Genomic DNA, 14,369 nt, shown 5'->3' with positions numbered 1-14,369 from the left:
TTCTCACTGTCTAGAAAAGAACACATATGAGAAATAAGAGCCTACCTTCCTAAGGGAATAGAAAAGATTCCTCATCCACATCGTAAAACAATAAAGCTGAAAGGAAGCACTTGCCGTTTTATTAGACTGGGAGAGAAAGTGATACGCTTCTGTTCTCTATTCTTCTCTCCTATTTTGTATCTGCACAGTAGCATTTATTAGACTTCTTATGTGTCTATCCCCCTATGAGACTGTGTTTCTTAAGGGGAGAAACCATGGCTTTTTATATTTATATTTCTAACTGCCCTCAAAATCCTTTGTTCATTAACATTTGTTGATTAAATAGCATGTACAGCAAGAAAAATAAATGAATTGTTCTAGTCACTGATATATGTGTTTTTAAGAATAAACACATAGATGGCTAGAAGGCAAATCTTAGGATGATGCAGAGGAAGACTTAGGAGAGAATTAGTTAAATACCTCTTTGGATAGTTGGGTCTGTCCAAACTTACATACAACAATGAATACTCTATGAGTATGTATCGTTGTGGAGGTGTAGGTGAACATGCTGGAGATATTATGGAAAGTTAAAAAAAAAAAGAAGAAAAGCTCAGCTGGCGTGGCTCAGTGGTTGAGGGTCAACCTATGAACCAGGAGGTCATGGTTCCATTCCTGGTCAGGGCACATGCCTGGGATGCAGCCTTGATTCCCGGTTGGGGGGCATATAGGAGGAAGCTGGCCAATGATTTTCTCTCATCATTGATGTTTCTATCTCACTTTCCCTCTCCCTTCCTCTCTCTGAAATCAACAACAATATATTTTTAAAAAGAAAAGAAGACATTGTCCCTTACCTTTGAGTAGTTTGTGAAGATTTATGTCTCTAGGCCACATTACTAATGATTATTTTTGGTAAATATGTGAAACATAAAAAACAAGTTCCCGAGTGTGTGTGTGTGTGTGTGTGTGTGTGTATGAGAGAGAGACAGAGAGAGAGAGAGAGAGAGAGAGAGAGAGCAAGAGAGAGAGCACATTGAGTTAGAATTTCTCTAGGAAATGGTCATAAATATAGATCTTGATAGCAACGTTCATGGTTTTATAAACTATGTATCACAAGCAAAAAAATAAAATAAACAACATATCAGAATGATGACTTGCTAGAGAATCTGTTTGATCATAATGAGACTGTGATTCTTAACAAGTACAAAACACTTATTGTTAAGTTGAACGACACCACAAGGATGGCTGAAGAGTTATGTTCAAAGACTGGTTATCAAAGATGGATAGTTTAAAACAAACATAAGGAAAACAAGTATTATAAGTCAGGAACAGTTTGTATAATGATAATGTAGATGAAAAATCAAATTTGGAGATCATACACGCCCAGTACCTACTACCTCTTCTTTTCCAGGTGCATTCTGGCTAATAGGCACCAAGGAAAGTAAGTGGAAGAAACCAAGATGGTGGCATAGGTAAACACCTAAACTGCTGCCATGCACAACAATATCAAAACTACAACTAAAAGACAAAACGGACACCAACCAGAACCACAGGAAAGCTGGCTGAGTGGAAATTCTACAACTAGAAGAAAAGAGGAAAGCACATTGAGACTCAGAGGAGCCACAAAAGGCTGAGGTACGGAGACTCGAATGTGGAGAGGATGGGCGGCTGTGTGCACGGGTGGCTGAGTGCGTGGCTGGCTTTCTAAAGTGGGAGGGAGAAGGAAGCTCCCGACTGCACTGTACTCCAGTCCCCGGGCGAGACACTGGGAAACCAGACTCATTCGGGGGGAACCTGGACTGTCAGAAAAGAGAAAGCACACGGAGACTCGGGAGCTGCAGAAGGCAGAAGTCCGGAGGCGTGCGCACGCCACGTGCAGAGAGGACTGACTGCTGAAGGCACGGGAGGCTGAGTGCGTGGCTGGCTTTCTAAAGCGGGAGGGAGACTAAAGCTCCCGACTGGGCTGAACTCCAGTTCTGGGCAAGTTTCTGGGAACCCCGACTCATTCGGGGAGAAACTGGAGAAACTCAAGTGCGGCTTTCTCTCAGAGGTGCTTGCAGCGATTACTGAGGGACACTGAGACCCAGGGGCCTCATAGGGCAGGGCTGACAGGAAGCCAAGGCTGTCTGCTCTGCCCTGAAACTCCGCTCCATCCAACCTGAGCACAGAGGCTTTTGCAATTTTGCAAGTCTTGTCTCATAAGAGTGTCTCCAGCACAGAAGTTCTCCCATCATAGACACAACTGATCCTCACAGCCAATTGGCCTGGAGGTCAGTTCCTCCCAATGATACCAACAACAATCAAGACTTAACTACAACAAGGCAGAGCACACAGTCCACAAAGGGGTGCACCAAGAGTGTCCACCTCAGGTAACTGGGGAGGCTGAGCCACTGTGCCCTAGAGGACACCTACCACACAAAGCTACTCTACCAACTCAGGGAAGCAGCGAAAATGCAGAGACAAAGAAACAGATCACAAATGAAAGAAATGGAGGAATACAAACTACTGGATATAGAGTTCAAAACCACGGTTATAAGGTTTTTCAAGAATTTCCTAGAAAAGGCCGACAAATTTAGCGAGACCCTCGAGGATATGAAAAAGGACCAACTAGAAATTAAACATACACTGACTGAAATAAAAAATATTATACAGAGACCTAACAGCAGACTAAAGGACCGCAAGAATCAAGTCAAAGAGTTGAAATACAAAGAAACAAAAACCTCTCAGCCAGAAAAGCAAAAAGAAAAAAAGAATCCAAAAATATGAAGATAGTGTAAGGAGCCTCTGGGACAACCTCAAGCATACCAACATCCAAATTATAAGGGTGCCAGAAGAAGAGAGAGAGCAAGATACTGAAAACCTATTTGAAGAAATAATGACAGAGAACTCCCCCTACTTGGTGAAAGAAATAGACTTACAAGTCCAGGAAGCACACAGAACCCCAAACAAAAGGAATCCAAAGAGGACCATACCAAGACACATCATAATTAAAATGCCAAGGGCAAAAGACAAAGAGAGAATATTAAAAGCAGCAAGAGAAAAACAGTTAATTATCTACAAGGGAGCACCCATACGACTGTCAGCTGATTTCTCAACAGAAACTATGCAGGCCAGATGGGAGTGGCAAGAAATATTCAAAGTGATGAATAGCAAGAACCTACAACCAAGATTACTCTCTACCCAGCAAAGCTATCATTCAGAATTGAAGGTCAGATAAAGAGCTTCACAGATAAGAAAAAGCTAAAGGAGTTCATCACCACCAAACCTGTATTATATGAAATGCTGAAAGGTATTCTTTAAGAAGAGGAAGAAGAAGAAAAAGGTAAAGATAAAAATTATGAACAACAAATACATGTCTATCAACAAGTGAATCTAAAAATCAAGTGAATAAAAAATCTGATGAACAGAATAAACTGGTGAATATAATAGAATCAGGGGCATAGAAAGTGAGTGGACTGACAATTCTCGGGGGGAAAGGGGTATGGGAGGTGCGGGAAGAGACTGAACAAAAAGTGTACACCTATGGATGAGGACAGTGTGGGGGAGGTAAGGGCAGAGGGAGGGTTGGGAACCGGGTGGAGGGGAGCTATGGGGGGAAAAAAGAGGAACAATTGTAATAATCTGAACAATAAAGATTTATTAAATTAAAAAAATATTTAAAAAAAAGAAAGTAAGTGGAGTCTCGAGTATGACTGTCACTCACTTCCTACTTTGCAGGGAGGTGACACGTGCACAATCAGTATCCTGGTGGGAGTGGGGAGGAGTGCAAAGAGTGCTTCAAAGAGCTCCAGGCATTTTAAGTAACAGTTTCTCACTACTTGCTTTTCTTCCCTCAGCTGCTGAGGGCCCCACTCTCCCACCCAACGCTGGTGATCTTCCTTTGTTGTACCTAAAAGCAGAGCTTCCCAACCTCTGCATTATGGCACAGGGAGAAAATGATCATATTTGTTCTGCATATTGGGGTACAGGCGGGTAAAACAGAGAAGGCCTCTCCAGGCCCCAAGTGAAAGCAATAAGCCACCAGCCCCCATGCTCTTAGGGAATCAATAGCTCAGCACTTAGGGGACCTATGCTAGCGGCTGGGTAGGAAGTACTGTCCTATGGATTGCTCCCAGGAACACAAAATTAACATTCTCTCTATATTACAAAAAAAAATTAAAAAAATACTTTAGGTAATAGTTGACACCAAAAATCTAGAGATGCCACCCGCAGCAACAAAACAAAAACAAAATGGGAGTATAGAAATAGTTTTCAAGCCAGTTTTTTCATCAGTATCAGTACAAATTCTTCCTAATTTCCCTTCTAATGCTTAGTTCCAGGTTCTACAGTGAAACCTATGAGGGAAAGCTAATGGAAGTTTGAGAAGGGATGCAAAAAAAGATGAAACAGGAAACAAGGCAAATGAAAGCGCCAAGAGCTGTGTTCAAAAGAATGGAACAGCGGTGGCCCCCTGCTGCACCCGCTTTAAAACGTGTGGCCACATTGTTTACAATTTCGATTTGTTCACTCTGCTGAGAGAAATAAGCCGGTCACAGAAAGGTAAGTGTCACATGATCTCATATGTGGAATCTAAACGAACAAAACGAACTGGTGAACAAAATAGATCCAGAGACACAGAAGCATGGAACAGACTGGAATCTCAGCGGGGAGGTGGGGGTGTGAGTGGGTGGGGAGAGATTAACTGGGGAATTTATATGCATAACCCATGGGCACAGACAATAGTGTGGTGAAGACCTGGGAGGGGTGGGTGCAGGGTGGAGGGTGTCAATGGGGGAGAAAAGGGAAACATCTGAAATACTTTTAACAATAAATTAAAAAAAAATTTTTTTGTTCAGGAGGCATTTATCTCCCTTGAAAAGAGAGGCAGTGCACTTGTTAGGCAAACCCAAGACTGTGCACTAACATCGTCAGTTTGAGGTCATAAAGACGTTAGAAAACAACCACCAAAGAAGGCTGAACTGATTTTGCTAAGAAAGCCCACACTGTGCTCGTGGCTGGGGATCAGGTGGCCTGAAGGATCTGCTTCCTCTGGAGGAAAAGGCCAGAGGATTTCAATAGTTTCTCCAAGACTTGGGGAAAGAACACCTTGTTCTCTCTGCTTTTGCTTGGGGTTGGAAGAAAAAAAGATTAAGTGGTTGGCAGAGAAGCACCAGAAACCTTCAGATAAGTAGGGCTTTGATGGAATCTGCAAAGGCGAGGCCCAAACAAGGGTGCTGGCTAAAGGAAGCCGTGAGGGTGAGGATATAATGAGCTTAGAAGAAGTAAACAGAAACGTTCGGCTTTTAAATGAATAACCCAGTTATTAGTGGCCCGGAAGTTCCAAATATCTAAGAATCAAAACAGCTTGAGGACACGTCACCAAAGCTGCCAGAGGCTCTGTGCCTCCCTCGCCCAGGCGTCCTGACTGAGAAGGGGCTGCAAACTGCCCCTTGAATCTGATGATCACTTTATGGCATATACTGTATTTTGAAGTACATTCCCTTGTACTTTATAGTAAGGTAAAATCTGATGATAATATTGTGGTACTTTCTTGTACACATATATAAAATGAAAAATTAGTAGTTTATACTGGATGCCTAGTTACTGCCAGAGATCACCTGGAAATAAAGCTATACAGACATTTTCAGATTGGACTAGTTTTAGAATATTAGGAAGGCTTTGCTAGGCAAACTTAACTCCCGATGTTTAAATTTTGGAGAGCTCATTTAAAAAATATATTTTAAATAAGTTGAAGCAAATATCTTATTTTGGAATGAACATATGTGAAGGAAGCTTAGTTAAAACAGTGGCAGATAGGCCCAAAATATTTGGAAAGCACAAGAATGTTGGAGAACTATTAAATTGGCAGGTGTGATAATTAAACTGAACAATTAGGAACAAACTTTAAAGCACATATTCACCTGACTAGGCTTAGAGAGAGAGCAGATTCTTTCTATGATTGAGTTCTGGGAGTGGTTGATACACACCTGAGAGATTTAATAAAAAAAATATAGAAACTGCTGCCAGGCCAGTGTGGCTCAGTGGTTGAGCATCGACCTATGAACTGGAGGTCACAATTTGATTCCACGTCAGGGCACATGCCTGCGTGCGGGCTCCATCCCTGATGTGGGGCATGCAGGAGGCGGCCGATCAATGATTCTCTCTCATCATTGATATTTCTACCTCTCTCTTCCTCTCTGAAATCAATAAAAATATATTTTAAAACAAAATAAAAAATCTCTCTCATCATTGATGTTTATCTCTCTCCCTCTCTGAAATTAAAAAAAAAACACCACACCTGCTTAAAGTAAGCTAACAGCTCTTAAATATTTCTGCTTATGGTGTTTAAATTTAGAGCATTGTTTCAAATTAATTCTCTCATGAGAATATGGAAAGGGGTGTTAATATATTTCTTAACAGCTACATTAGTACAACAGGTATAAAAATAGACTGTCCAGAGTGTGGTCAACCTAGCTAGAGAATTGCCAAGACTCGGATATAAAATATAGCTATAAGGTCGCCATCTAGTGGCGCCTCTTCCTAACTGCGGACATCTTCCTAAAAAGTATGTGAGTCTGTCCAACTCTACAAGAAGACTGTATTTGTTGGACTTGAACCCAGTAATTTAAACAGGGGGTCTTATTGGGATAAGACATATGGTTTGTTGCTTTATAAGAGTGTTTTAGTGAGGGGGAATGATAGCATCTTCTCTGGAGGTATTTAAAAATAGCATTAATTCTTCCCTGAAGGTAGACAGATGAATCAGATCCCCTCAAGGTCCTTTTCTGTCTTATGGTAGAACCATGATTTTTCTCATTTCCCCACAGAACTTTTATCCATACTGTACTGTTTTTTTAAATATATTTTTTATTGATTTCAGAGAGGAAGGGAGAGGGAGAGTCTGATTTCCCTCTGTTCCACTTTATCTGTCTTTTATGTTCTTTCTGATGGCTTTCTCATTCTTACTCCATTAATTACTTATTACCTTCTCTCCTTCCTCCAGTCCTCATGTCTATTACTCATGATCCTAAAATATCTACATATATAAAAGGCTAAGCAACTGTCCAACCATCTGACCATCTGACCGGCCGGTAGGTATGATGCACACTGACCACTAGGGGGCAGATGCTCAACACAGGAGCTGCCGAGCTGCAGTGACTTGGCAGCAGTGGTTTTCGGGTGATGCACCCCAGAACCAGAGAGGAGGGAGTCTGATTCCTCGCGGGGCTGTGCAATTCCACCTTTGGCCATGGGTTATGTTGTTGCTGGGGTACTGTGAGCCCCGAATCTGGTTTACTGCTGAGCTGTGGTGACTGCAGATGCCCTTCGAGGCATGGCGCTGCCCCAGGTGTGGCCAGCCGGGGCGAGACCTTGGGAGGTTGGCTCCAGGGCGTGTCTGTCCTGTCTCGCCCAGTTCTGCCCCACGGGCCACCTTCTAATTAGTTTCCTTTCAATGTGCACGAATCTGTGCACTGGGCCACTAGTTCTTAAAAAAATTAAAAGTACTCTTAACAACAAAAAAAGAAAAAAAGTACTCTTACTATTCTAAAATACTTTGCCCACTTACTACACTAAAATAATGTTTCCCTTTCAATTAATATTTTACTTTTCATTTTCACTTCATTTCTGTTCAAACAGACATTGACATTCTTTTCCTCATAGAGACACTGGGCTATAGGACCAAAGTGTAGGCCTCTGGAGAGCAATAGGCACCATAACTGTAAAAGAAAATGATAATGGAAGTTTCATGAAAAAAAGCCAAAATGACAGTCTCTTCATACAAAGAAATTAAAAGGCAGAAGCAGATGAAGCAATTTGTATTATTGGTATAAGCAAAATAGCATATGAAAAGTAGATTTGTTGGGGAACATTCATTCACATCTGTAATCAACTTGCTATGAAACATGAATAGAAAAATATGGGAAATATTTTTGAGAGAATGCTAAGGAAGAAATGCTTTACCTGCAAGAAAAGCAAGAGCCTATGTGGTAATATAGGAAGTGAGATTAGGAGCTTACCAACCTAGGGCTCTCCCCACTTAGACATTTTTTTTTCTTTTCAAGGATTCCTTCCCCCCCACCCCCGCCCACCCCCTTACAAGGGAGGTATCTAATTAAGCCAATGCTCATGGCAGTATAAGTAGTGTTCTTTCAACTTGGAAATCAACAGGCCAGATTCTGACCTCTATAAAAGTTTGGGAGGGGGCATGTGGTTTTTATCAAGCTAACCCAGATTTTTCATGGTTTATCTAAATAGTTAATCATTTTAATTCTATAGCTTTTGCAGTGGCCTGAGAATTTTGGCTGGAGTATATAACAGTTTCACTTTAGGGATGCAGGAGGTGGAATCTGTCCATGAAAGGATGCCAAAATGCAATGTGTAAACATTGTCATGCTGAACTATGGCCAAAGGCCTGTGCTCAGATTTTTCATTTTTTTAGAACAGGCAGCACAAAGCAGCAGCTGTATTCATTTTAGAGCTAAAATAGGATTGGGGACTCCCTCTTCCCAACTACCTTTCCCTATCCCTATCCCTATATCCCTATCCCTATCCCTATCCCTATCCCTGTCCCTGTCCCTATCCCTATCCATATCCCTATCCCTACTCCTTTACTGTTCCCCACACCTCCAAATTTTAAACAATAGCCTGGGTAAAGGAATCTACCAAGTCACAAAGTACAGGTAGAAGAACATTAAAAATGAGTCTCAAACCAGATCAAACCATCTACTTGTGTTTCCTGAGTTCCCAGAGTCACTTCACCTGTCTAGACCTTGGGCCTCTGGTGAAATGAGGGAGCAGGGCTGGTTATTTCGAAGACCCTGGCAAGACAAAAACCGTGGCTCTGTCAGTTCAACCTCACATGTTCTTTTCTCTGCTGACATATAGATACATGACTTCTTCTAAGAAGAGAAATAAAACCCAAGCAAATCAGAAGGATAGATATGATGTACTTCAATTAAATGAATGAAAGACACTTATTAAAATTTTTGGGTAGTGTTAAGGTCCTTTGGACACATTAAAGGGAAATGAAACACAACAGCTGAAACTTAGCACAAAGATCCTAACAGGTCCTTAATCTTAATTGGACGGAAGTTCTCTTTCTTAGTTTCATGGTGGTGATGTTCACGCTGGACCCTGAAGGATGCATCTAGTTTTGATAATTTATAGTGGGAAGGGGGAAAGGAAGACATTCCAGTAGGGGACCTGCATGGGCAAAGGCTGAGGTTGAAAACCCCAGGGAGTACTCAGGGGAAGGTAAGGATTTCCAGGTCTCTAAAACAGAGTGTGCATAGAGTGAAGGAAAAAACAACACCCAAGCAATTCCTGTGTTCAGAGGATCAGACTTTCCTTGGAAGAAGAAATAGAGGTCTATGATATATGGATATGGGAGACCAACCTCATGCCAACAGTATTTTCATGGGATGGGCTGAACAGCATGCAGTGAAAATGTTCTTCACCCCACTGAAAGAAGTGAAGCAAATGAACATGAAATGCAACTGCCTCAGTGACTATTCAACTCATTCATCTCTGAGTACGTCATTCTAATATTGGATCTTCTGGACTCCCATGCGCCCTGATAGTCTACAAGAAGCCTCGGTCATAGGAGAAACCCTATAGGAACCCTCAGTATAGACGAATCCCTCCAGTCAAACACCCCAGGCCTTTTAAAGTGCTGACTTCTATCTCTTTTCCCTATCATGTCAGGGGCATAAAGACACGGTGCTAGGCCATGGCAAGGGACATCTTCATTATATTCTCTTTCCTTTATGACAAACTGACAAAATTCTCTTCCAGAGATTCAAGGGAGTCTGGCTGCTATTTACCTCGCCCAGTAGAAGTATCCACTAGCCTACCAGATGTTGCCCAAATCCCAGCAAACAATCATAATGGCCTCCCAAAGGCCGTAAGACCCAGTAGGGAGACTTATCTGTACCTTCAAATGGAACAACCATGCTCTACCCAAAAAGAGATTTGATTAAAGAGGCTGCTTCCTTTTGCAACACATGAGTGGGGGGCTGGGACAAAGGGACTCACCACATGTCTTGTACCATCTTTGATCCGGAAATTCTCTCATCTTTCCACTTGATTATGAGGTTCTGAGCAGAGGAGACCATGTAATATCCCTTGAAGTGCCTGGTATATAGTTGATGCTCAACAAATATTTATGAACTTCGCATTTAATGTTTTTGTTATGTTCTTCAATAAAATATCCCCAGATGTTTTGAATTTATGAATGACATACCTTAGGCAATTGCTTTCCTGTGGAGGAAATATGCAGTTGCTGATGAAAGTAAAAGTCTCTGTACTAAGATATGTTTCTCTAGGAATAGAGATGCCTGTTTGTAGGCTGCTTACTCATCACGTTATTGTAAAGAAGGAAAAAACTGGCACAGATAATATAATTACATATAATACAACTGACAGTTTTAAGAAAAAAATGCACTTTCAAAACTAGAGAAAGATTGGTTGATTCATTTAATTTTTCCCCTTAATACCCATTCCTACATACACTGAAAATGATGCTAGCTTAAGGAATGTTTTTTTAGGAGAGGAAAAAATTATGCTAGGTTTGAAAATCACACCTATGGAAATTTGATCCATGGTTTTGTCTTTGGGTCAGGCTTACATTGGTTCCAATCCCAGACTCATTAGGGTCACAGGATTTCAGTACTTTCTACATAAACATTGCACAGATTTTAGAACCTTCCACTGTTTGAGGTGCTTCTATTAACAAAATCAGGCCAAAAAAACCCCCCAAACAAAACAAAACAAACACCATACGTGTTTTGCAGGCAGGATCATGTGGAGAAGTACTGGTGCAACTGATCCTTCTCATCAGTGCCCGCCTTGCAGCCCAGTTAGTGACCACTGGGTTTTCACAGCGTGAGCTGACTGTCTGACAGCCTAATCCAACTGGGCAACCACCAGGTGACGTGAATGCTTCTAAAGATGGAACCAGTGAATTATTTCCCCTCTCTTAATTCCCATACAACTGCTCTCATGTAGTTAAAAGCCTAGGGATTCAATATTCCTCGATTGTAATTTATTCTTTTTTTAACCAAATCTTAGAGTGGACTTTTCCCTTCATTTATCAGAAATCTCTGAATCCTCCAAAGTAGAAGTTGTGCAATGTATATCCTCAACCAGGAAAGTTTTCCCAAGCCATTCTGTTGGAGACAGTGTCCATGTGCAGCAAGAATGGAACCTGTCCCAATACCAATCAGGCAGGAGGAGACTAAGAGAAGGTCTTTGGGAAGGTAACCGGCAACATTTTAAAACCGGAAGTGGAAACAAAGTTCTATTAAGGCGTTGCCACCCTCACCCTTGTGCACAAGCTTTGTTTGCAGTTGTCAGAGACATGACACGAGGTCTGCCTTGGTTAATGGTCCTATTCCAGGTTCCGGGATCACCCAAGAACGTTTTTCCCAAACTGGAAGCTGGAACCATCATCAGCTGATACTTAAGGGTCTCCGAACAGGTGGGACTCTAAGGGGGCCTCTTATCCTGTGTCCGCAGGATGGAAGCAGCCACTCACGGCCTGTGGAACATCACCGGACTTGGAGGGATGATCTACAGCACCACTAGCAGCAATGAAGAGAGGTCAGTTTTACACACGAGAAACAGAAATGACCCAGAAGGTTCAGCATATAACTAGAGAACTTGGCTGCATCTGCCTTACTTTTGTATAGTGGGGTGTTCTGGAAAATACATTCTCTGAATAGTTTAGATCAAATGGAGCTCCAAGGATGCATAGGAGAGCCGACACCTAGGATCTTCTATAATATGAACCCACATGCTTCCAGTAGTGCCTATTTTCCCACACCCGTTCTCTGTCTTCTTGCTATGACGTATACTTGGGGGATGGTCTTGCTGAGGTTGGGGAAATATTCTGGGCCAACCCAGGTTGCTTTTCTTAATAAAAGGCAGTTATATTGCAAAGGAGAAAAGTACATGCCCGTGATCTTAAATATGAAGATTTCCCTCTAATTCTTGAATGATCAGATAACTAGAACCATCAAACACATCACCAACCCAGTGTTTGAACATTTTATTGAGCCTCAGAGAGATCTGGCATTTCTGCGATTGAAACTCTACTGGAATCTCAACCCTGCTTTTCTTGATGCTAGTAAAGGACCCATCTTCTTAACTTACTAGATTTAATTACCTGCATAACTTTTACTGACCCAGTGTTTCAATAAACCTGCTGTTTGGTCAGTATATCAGGAATCAGTGAAACAGGTTTTCTGAATGAAAATGCCAAAGAAAGACCCTTAGGGTGTAGTCCTATCCTAACATGGCTTTTTATCTGGTGATGCTGTACTGTCGCCTCAGGATGAGTTTATTCATCGGAATAGATATCTTGATCTGTGTGCCAATGAGGGCAGATATTGACTGAAGACAGCATTAACAGCCAATGGACAGACGAGTTGGCAAACGCTATGTTTTTTAAAGCTTTATATTGCAGTGGGGACACTAAATACATTTTATCGTTAGAAGTAAAATGTTTTCCTGGCTTCCCTCATCAATTGTTTTGGTCAATTCAGGTACTTTTCACTTAATATTTGAATATATGAATCTAATTTCTGACAGTGCCCTTGGCGGTCCCGGATCTGTCTCTGCTTCAACAGTGGATGGAACAGACCCAGGGACGCCCCTTCTTCCAGACTCAGGCCACTCTCCAGCCCTCTTATCCAGTCACCACCTTCAGAACCACCTCCGGGACCAGCCAACACACCTTAACTCTTATTATATTTAAAAAAATTAAAAATAAAAGAAAGCTACTCTAATTGGTCAGAGATCTGAGGTTCACCAGCCACATTTTTTTTAAGCCTCTAAAATTCAAAATTATTTCTCTGAGATTCAATAAGAGTTAAGGTGTGTTGGCTGGTCCCGGAGGTGGTTCTGAAGGTGGTGACTGGATAAGAGGGCTGGAGAGTGGCCTGAGCTCCCAAATTTGTCAGAATTATTTTACCGAGGTGGAGGCTGCGGTCACCGGCCTGGCCAACCTGCCTCTGCGGGCCTCCCACACCCACCTCTCTCTGGGCTTCTATTTTGACCCTGACAATGTGGCTCTCGAGGGCGGGGGCCACTTCTTCCGCGAGTTGGGGAGAAGAAGTGCGAGGGCGCTGAGCATCTTTTAAAGATGCAAAACAAGCGCCACGGCCACATTCTCTTCCAGGATGGGCTGGAGCCTTCCCAAGGTGAGTGGGGTGGGACTCAGGATGCCATGGAAGCCTCCCTGGCCTTGGAGAGGAACCTGAACCAGGCCCTTGTGGAGCTGCAGGCCCTGGGTTCCACCCGCACAGACCTTAATCTCTGTGACTTCCGGGAGAGCCACTTCCTGGATGAGGAGGTGAAACTCATCAAGATGGGCAAGCCCTGGCCAGTTTGGCTCAGTGGATGGCCCATTGGCCTGCGGACTGCAGGGTTCCAGGTTCGATTCCTAGTCAGGGCACATGCCTGGGTTGTGGGCTTGATCCCCAGTAGGGAGTGAACAGGAGGCAGCGGATGGATGACTCTCTCATCACTGATGTTTCTATCTCTCTCTCCCTCTCCTTTCCTCTCTGAAATCAATAAAATACATACATACAATACATGCATAAAATACATCCACAGGCTGGCTGGCCCCCAGGCTGGGCTGGGCGAGTATCTCTTCGAAAGGCTCACCCTCAAGTATGACTAGGAGCCTTTGGAGCCCAGCGGCCTTTGAGGGGTCCCTCTGCATCCCTCTGGTGTCTGGCTTTTGCCTGAGCCTCTCCCTGAAACTACTAGCCATTCTTTTAACCACCCTGAAGCCCTGTCCCATGCATTGGACCAAATGAAACAAAGTTTTTGCAGCAATAAATAAATAAATAAATAAATAAATAAATAAATAAATAATTAAATAATTAAATCTAATTTCTCTAGTGTTTTTTCCTTCCTCTGACTATTCTCTTTTTAGTTCTTCAGGTAAAAGATATTTCAAACCTAGTTTAAATAAGCAAATATATTAGTGATATGTGTGTAATCATCTTCGAGATTAAAAATTTTATTTTTAATGAAAACAAGATTTGTCACCCCCTCTTTAAAACTACTGTCCAAGGTGGTACTCCCAGGTCAGGCCCAGAAACAACCAGAATTGTCTGATGGCTACATAAACACAGTTCTAATGAACTGGGCCACATGTATTTTTTAGGTTTCAGCAGTAAAATAGCATGATGTAAAGATTTGATGATTCCTTCTCAAAAGCACACTTATATTTTGAAATTATTATGTTTGTTTAGGGGACATGTGTTATTTGGAAGGTTCGAATTATGGTAAGACAGCTTTTGCAACAATGTATTAGAAGCCATATGAATAGTTTTAAAAATCACCCAGTAATGCCTATTTGACTTGCAAAATCTGCAGCACTTCTATTAATAATTTTCAGTGTT

The 14,369-nt window shown here is 42.1% G+C and overlaps 1 pseudogene across 1 annotated transcript; it reads left to right on the top strand.

Moving 5' to 3' along the window:
• The first annotated feature begins 11,473 nt into the window (after positions 1-11,473).
• Positions 11,474-13,639, top strand: LOC308241065 (ferritin light chain-like; annotated as a pseudogene). The gene is made up of 3 exons: positions 11,474-11,594; positions 12,865-13,352; positions 13,573-13,639. The product of its transcript is annotated as a ferritin light chain-like (transcript).
• The last annotated feature ends 730 nt before the right edge of the window (positions 13,640-14,369 follow it).

The sequence above is a fragment of the Plecotus auritus genome (genome assembly GCF_963455305.1).
Source record: "Plecotus auritus genome assembly, chromosome: 2".
NCBI lineage: Eukaryota > Metazoa > Chordata > Mammalia > Chiroptera > Vespertilionidae > Plecotus > Plecotus auritus.
This window is presented reverse-complemented; position numbering and strand designations above follow the sequence as displayed.